At 40.2% G+C, this 6,000-nt stretch overlaps 1 protein-coding gene across 3 annotated transcripts in view; it reads right to left on the bottom strand.

The window, feature by feature from the left end:
- Positions 1-767: 767 nt before the first annotated feature.
- The window catches only part of ST8SIA6 (ST8 alpha-N-acetyl-neuraminide alpha-2,8-sialyltransferase 6), a 57,240-nt gene continuing 52,007 nt past the window's right edge, over positions 768-6,000 (bottom strand). For all 3 annotated transcript variants that reach the window (XM_052693967.1, XM_052693966.1, XM_052693968.1), the window contains one exon: positions 768-3,990. The gene's annotated coding sequence lies outside the window, so the exon portion shown is untranslated. The remainder of the gene's footprint in view (positions 3,991-6,000) is intronic.

Below are 6,000 nucleotides of genomic sequence, written 5' to 3'. Positions count from 1 at the left end.
GGTTAGGTTTTGCCAGCTTGAAGTGCCAAAACGGCACAGTGCCAGAGATCACATGGAGGAAGGGATGAAGCGCAAGAAGGGGACTGGGCCGCACAGCCAGCCATCACTGCTTGAGTCGCCATGGAGCTACAGCCCAGATTTTAGCAGCTCAGGTCAGGCAAGGTGAATGTCCCACCACACTGCCTTCTCAGAGACTGAAAGCCAAGCAATCTTAAGTGCATTTCGCTATGCTGTGTGCATAGTAGCTTTTGATTCTTGGCCATACACTCACTGCAAACACCACACAGAACTACATAATGTTCCCCTGAGGGAGACGAAGTAACCAGCTCCTAGCAGCATAGGATCATAGAGGAAAACACAACAATACTGATTTGAAGGAGAAAAAGGAGTAAAAGCAGACAAGCAGGCTGTAATCTAAGGATGCTGTGAACTGGTCATATGCAAGGACACTGTCAGCCTCTGTACCTCAGCGAAGGTGCAGTGGAAATATGAGCACATTGTCTGTGCTTCTATCTTTAGAAGACTAGTTAATCTCTGCATTCACTCCGCAGCGTGTGACAGCACTGGAGGCCCACAGACCTGAGAAATTATTATTCCTCAAATGGAGGAGAGAAGCTGAAAAGCCTTTCCTGACCTTTGGTCAAGAATCCTTAATCAAAACTGCTCTTGGCTCATTCTTGCAAAAATGTCATAAACACTCCCAGCCAGGTACAAACCCTATTTATTCATCATTAACCTGGCACAGATGTAAAATAAATGAGAAATAATTTGTTCAGCTGTCAGAGAAAACATCTTTTACCGCAGTGCCTGGGATTCAGCAAGTCTTCATTAATCTGACTGGACCCTGTCACACAGAGACGCTGCTGTTAGCCTGCCTGGCCTGTGCGCAAATTAACAAGAAGTAGCCATCAAGCACACAGCAGCAAGGTCTGTAATAACACCGAGTGCAAGATCTGCACTCCTCTGATGGGAAGTGGATGAGATGAACATCACATAATAGCTTCGTGTCTGGAGCAAGGCCTGAGAAAGCTATATTAAAAACACATTCTGCACTCCACATAAATCACTGGCAGCTCATAGAGCATAAAGGAACATGCCTTCAGGTCACTGGCAAGTTTCAACTTTGTTGAAAGCACGAAAAAGTCAAGGTGTCTGTCCATCTAACAGAACTTTGTTTGCTCTCATTTGTGACCGATCCACTAAAGCTAGGGCTATAAAGATTGCTCAGGGATCTACTGCAGCTGCCTAATTGCAACCACAACATCCACATTACTAAACCAAATTAAAGCTCCAGCAGGTGCTTATTACAGCTTGAAAATTACAGCATTTCAGAAAATGTAGCTCTTGCCTGGACATAAAGTCTGCTCTGATTTACGTGGCAAGAAATATTCTGAAGCACAGAGGACAGCTGTATGGCTGCGTTAGCAAACACTGCTTGTCTCCAAACAGAACAGTAGTTCTGACTCTGAAACTCTTTAATGCTCTACTGCACATGTGGCACTGATATCCCCCTTGGCTGAACTCAAGATGATGGAGCAGCCAGGACAGAAGAAAAGAAACAGTTTTGGGAAGGAAAGAAAAAAATCTGTGGAGTCCTCTGAAATAATGATCCATAGGCTATACAGAACACCACACAAGAAGGAGGAGGAATTGCTACGTAGCTGAGATCACCGCATTGCACGACAGTAGGCAGGAATAAGTCTTTGCTTGAGTACAGGTATTTTGTGTCCTGGATGAAATATGAGGTGATTCTCAATCAGTTGTTCTTATCACAAAGTATGAGTACACCACTTTTCACAGCTTCGTTACACCCAGGTACAGTCTACATGAGTGATTTATGGCATAGAAGAGCTCTTGCAGTAAATTTGTCTTCTATTTGTAATTAGAGTCTTGCAGCAGGCAATCATCTACCACACTTGTAATGTGGATGCAAGGTCTACAGCAGCTAGTTCTGTATGTGTGGCAGATGTCTGTGGTCAGAAACTGGCACAAATTCCATTGCTAGTGAGGACAAAACATGGATGCGTGGTACTGGAACCAGAACAGTCTCAGTGAATAAAGCCCTATGTCGTCCTATGCTTGCCTCTTTCAGCCACCAGCTGGTAAGTCAGCTGTGCCCATCAGCTCAATTATAACATTTTTGCTTCTCATGAAAGCCCTACTGATATTCAATCCTATACTTGTGTATTGGTGGTGTCATCCAACACCCCAAAGCACTATCTATTTTTTTAAAACCTTATTTTGCAAAAAAAAAATGAACTTGGTGCTGATATATGTAGCTGAGTTTAGGGCCACTCTGGGGTAGGAGTAGTGAGATTCTGATATCATCTTGGAAATGGATCAAAATGCTGAACACAGACCTGCAATGATAATGACTGATTCAAATATTTCTAGGATTATTTATGTGGTTATAAAACTGTTGCAAGTTAAGCTTTCAAATATTACAGCAATATAGAAATGCTCTTATAAGATATCAGTCTAAAAGTATACTTTATAAGGTTCAATACATTTATAGTAGGTTTTTTGGGTGTTTTTTATTTTTGCACAAATAATCCTCAATGAGTGGAATACTGAATGTTCTGTAAACTATCAGTTGATTGGGGATTTAGTGCTACTGTACTAAGATGGGTTTTAGTACGGAAAAACCTAATAGTATCTGACTAAAAGTACAACAAGGACATTCTATCATTGAATTGATCATTCAGTAGACTCAAAAAAAGCCTCCTGCAAGAGAAATTGGTTACTGCAATTCTTTTTTCTGCAGTAAAAAAGTATAAGCAGTCATATACTAGCAGCCACAGCTAGAGGAACAAGTGCCTATAGCTCCCATTAACGTTAATGTGAATCTTTATTTCACTTGTGCTCCAATGGACCATATGGAAACTTTAAGCACAAGAACTGCATGGGGTTTTAATTAAGTGACTGTAGTCTTTTCTCACATGCCCCAGTATAGGAGAAAAGTTTGGGGTTGGCTCTAAAAGAAACATTCTTCTAACAATGCTCAATGCAGTTTCTTTATCAGTCGTCACATAGGGAAAGGTGTTATGCTAGGTGAAAATGAAACAGAAAAAATGCTAGGGATGGTATAGATTATTTTTTCTAGTGAATAGACCCTCACGTATTCAGCACAGATATGGATCTGGGATTGTAGGAATGTGTGCAAAGTCATGCCCTACCAGGACTCCAGGGAGTGCAGGATGAAACCTAGTTGATTGTCCTCACTTGGAGCTGAACTGGACCTTAGACAGGAATACAAGCAAGAAGAGGGTTTTAAAAATAATTATACTCTGGTTTTATAACTCTGGTAATTACAGCTCTGGTTTGTCAAACACTTCTTCACAAAACTAACATAATTCACAGGACTGATCCCATTACATCTATTACAGCATTACTCACTGGCCACAAAATTAAAGCACATGAACTACTTGACTATCTCTAACCTGAGGGATTTTTTTTTCATTTGTGCACCCTGGGACAAACTTAGAATAACTTAGTTCTGAATTAACAACTCCATTGTAGCTCTTCTCATCGCCTTTCTCATACAGAAAAACACTATATGTGTGACTGAGTTCTTACTTCAAAGCATTCACTACCAACTTGGGCAGCTACCATACAGTGACTATTGCCCGTGTTCCATGATATTGATTAAACCAGAGACCTTACATCAAAATAATTTAATGATACTTTAAGAAGAAAAACATTATGAACGTTATATATTGCCACCATTTTGAGATTGTGCTTTGCTACAATTAAAACCACAGTCAGAATTTTCAGAATTTACACATAAATGTTGTTTTGTATAAAAAAAAATGAATACTTAAGAATTGGAAATGTAGCAGTCAATGTGTGAAAAATCCCTTCCTTTTCCCCCCAGATGTCAAATATTTATCTATTGTAATAATGCAGTTTAATGCTCACAAAATCACATCAGATCAAATCCAACATCGAGGTGCTAAGATACACACAAATTGTCTCCTTTGGATGATCACCCTGGAATTAAAACAATAAAACATGTTACTGATATTATTAGTACAGTAGGAAAACCGCCTTTGATATTCAAACCAGCCAATAGCTTACATGTATTTCACCTTCTGCATGTGCTTTTCAGCTTTATTACAAACTGGAGGTTGCTGATATTTATTACACGGGCTCACAAAAGTCTCCTGGCTATGCTGGGCTGCCAGTGCCCAATCTAGCTCAAGCATCTGCTTTTCCTAAAGGAGGAGTGCTTCTTTTCAGCACCCCACGTGCACCACCCTCTGCAGCCTTCCAAACTGAGCAGGGCTGGGCGCAACCACATCCACTCCTCATCTGAACATGGGTAACTTTTAAATTATATTATCTTAATCATATTTTGAAACAGCTAGAGAATGAATTTTTTTTTTTTGTTCAACAGCCTAGTTCTGCTTCTGTAAAACAAAATAAAACCCTCCTAAAGCTGTACAGATTTTTTTTTCCATTTGATTTAACATCTAATGCAAATTCTAATCTGATATAATCTATTTTTTTCTTCTAATCTGGTGGGATTTAAATAAACAGAAGCAACTTATCCCCACTTGTTTCATTACTGACATTACTCTTAATGCACTTAGCTCAGTGGCTGAACACAGAAGCAAAGTGTGTGCTTTAAAGCGATGTGGCACAGGTACTAATGCAGAAGACCTTTCTTCTAATGCTGCACACATCTGATAGTTTGATGCTGGATAATATTTAGGGAGGCTGAAATTTAGCTGCCCGGCAGGGATCTAGATGTGTCTTTATTTTCAAAATGTGATATTTTTCTCATTAAAAGTAAATTGTGATGTAGCTCATATGTCTCCCACTGTGACACCGCAAGGATGAAAGAATTCCAATAGAATTTAACCTCATATTGGTATCCTACAGTTATAAATATGCTCTTTATAACAATTATAGATAGATTCTTTATAACGGTATTTATAACTGATTGCATTTCCAGGAACTTTTAATATTAAGAAAATACTATATGCTGGCAGGGTGGCACAGCCCAATTAACTTTGATGAGATGAGGATCATGAGTAAGGAGGCAGGCAGTCACCTGCTTTGCATGATGTTACCCAGCTAGCTCCACCCCCACTGGAAGTCTGCGTGGCTTCCCTCTCTGTCACAAATAGATGGCTTTTCTTCATCTGCTTGCAATTAAAAGCCCAGACCCAGCTGTTACTTTCCAGGTAACACACACGCACTCAGTTGAAGGTTCAGCAACCCTTACTCTCCAGCCACCAGCATTTCCCTGCTCAGCCTCTCCTCCTATAGCACTTTCTGCTCAGACGATTGAGCACTATTCCCTGCCCCGGGCTCGGGGAGTCTCAGTTCCATTCTTATTCACCATGTTGGTTCTTTTTTTCTGTTGACTGACTTCTCTTAGCAGCTGCTTAACGCTGCTGTGCTGTATGTCAAAGCAACACAGACTCATCTTCCCCGCTGTCTTTTCCCAGCAAGCAGAAAACCCGATGGTTTCTCGGTCAGATATCGTTTGCATTTTAACCAGCTCCTGAGCCATCACATTTTTGCCAGTCTGATTAATTTATCGTCTGACATTTTTTCTAATCAGATTTTTCTCTCTATTTTTAAACAGGATTCAGGCCATTTCCCCTCCCTGAGCCCATGTTTACTTGAAGCTAATGACATGCCTTTCAGCCTTATCAGGTTAAAGCAATGAACAAACAAGACTTCTTCCTTCAGCTGCAGGGCCATAGCAGAATGATTCTGTAATTTAATACAAAATAATAAAGATCATTATTTTAATTACATTTTGAGATTTTGCTAATGTCCCATTTCCCATCTTACAATCTGTGATAGGTATGCATCTACTTTAGCAAAGACACATTTCTGCTGAGCACAATCTTAACAGTGCAGGAGTGGATATCAAGGTTGATGGAGTTACCCACATTGTTCCAAACCAGTTCTAAAGGACTCTCATACCTGACAGTCCCTTCTATCCAACAAGCAAAGTACACCTCTGCAATGGCAAGAATGGCA

The sequence above is a fragment of the Tympanuchus pallidicinctus genome, unplaced genomic scaffold (genome assembly GCF_026119805.1).
Source record: "Tympanuchus pallidicinctus isolate F22 unplaced genomic scaffold, pur_lepc_1.0 scaffold3, whole genome shotgun sequence".
Taxonomy (NCBI): Eukaryota; Metazoa; Chordata; class Aves; order Galliformes; family Phasianidae; genus Tympanuchus; species Tympanuchus pallidicinctus.
This window is presented reverse-complemented; position numbering and strand designations above follow the sequence as displayed.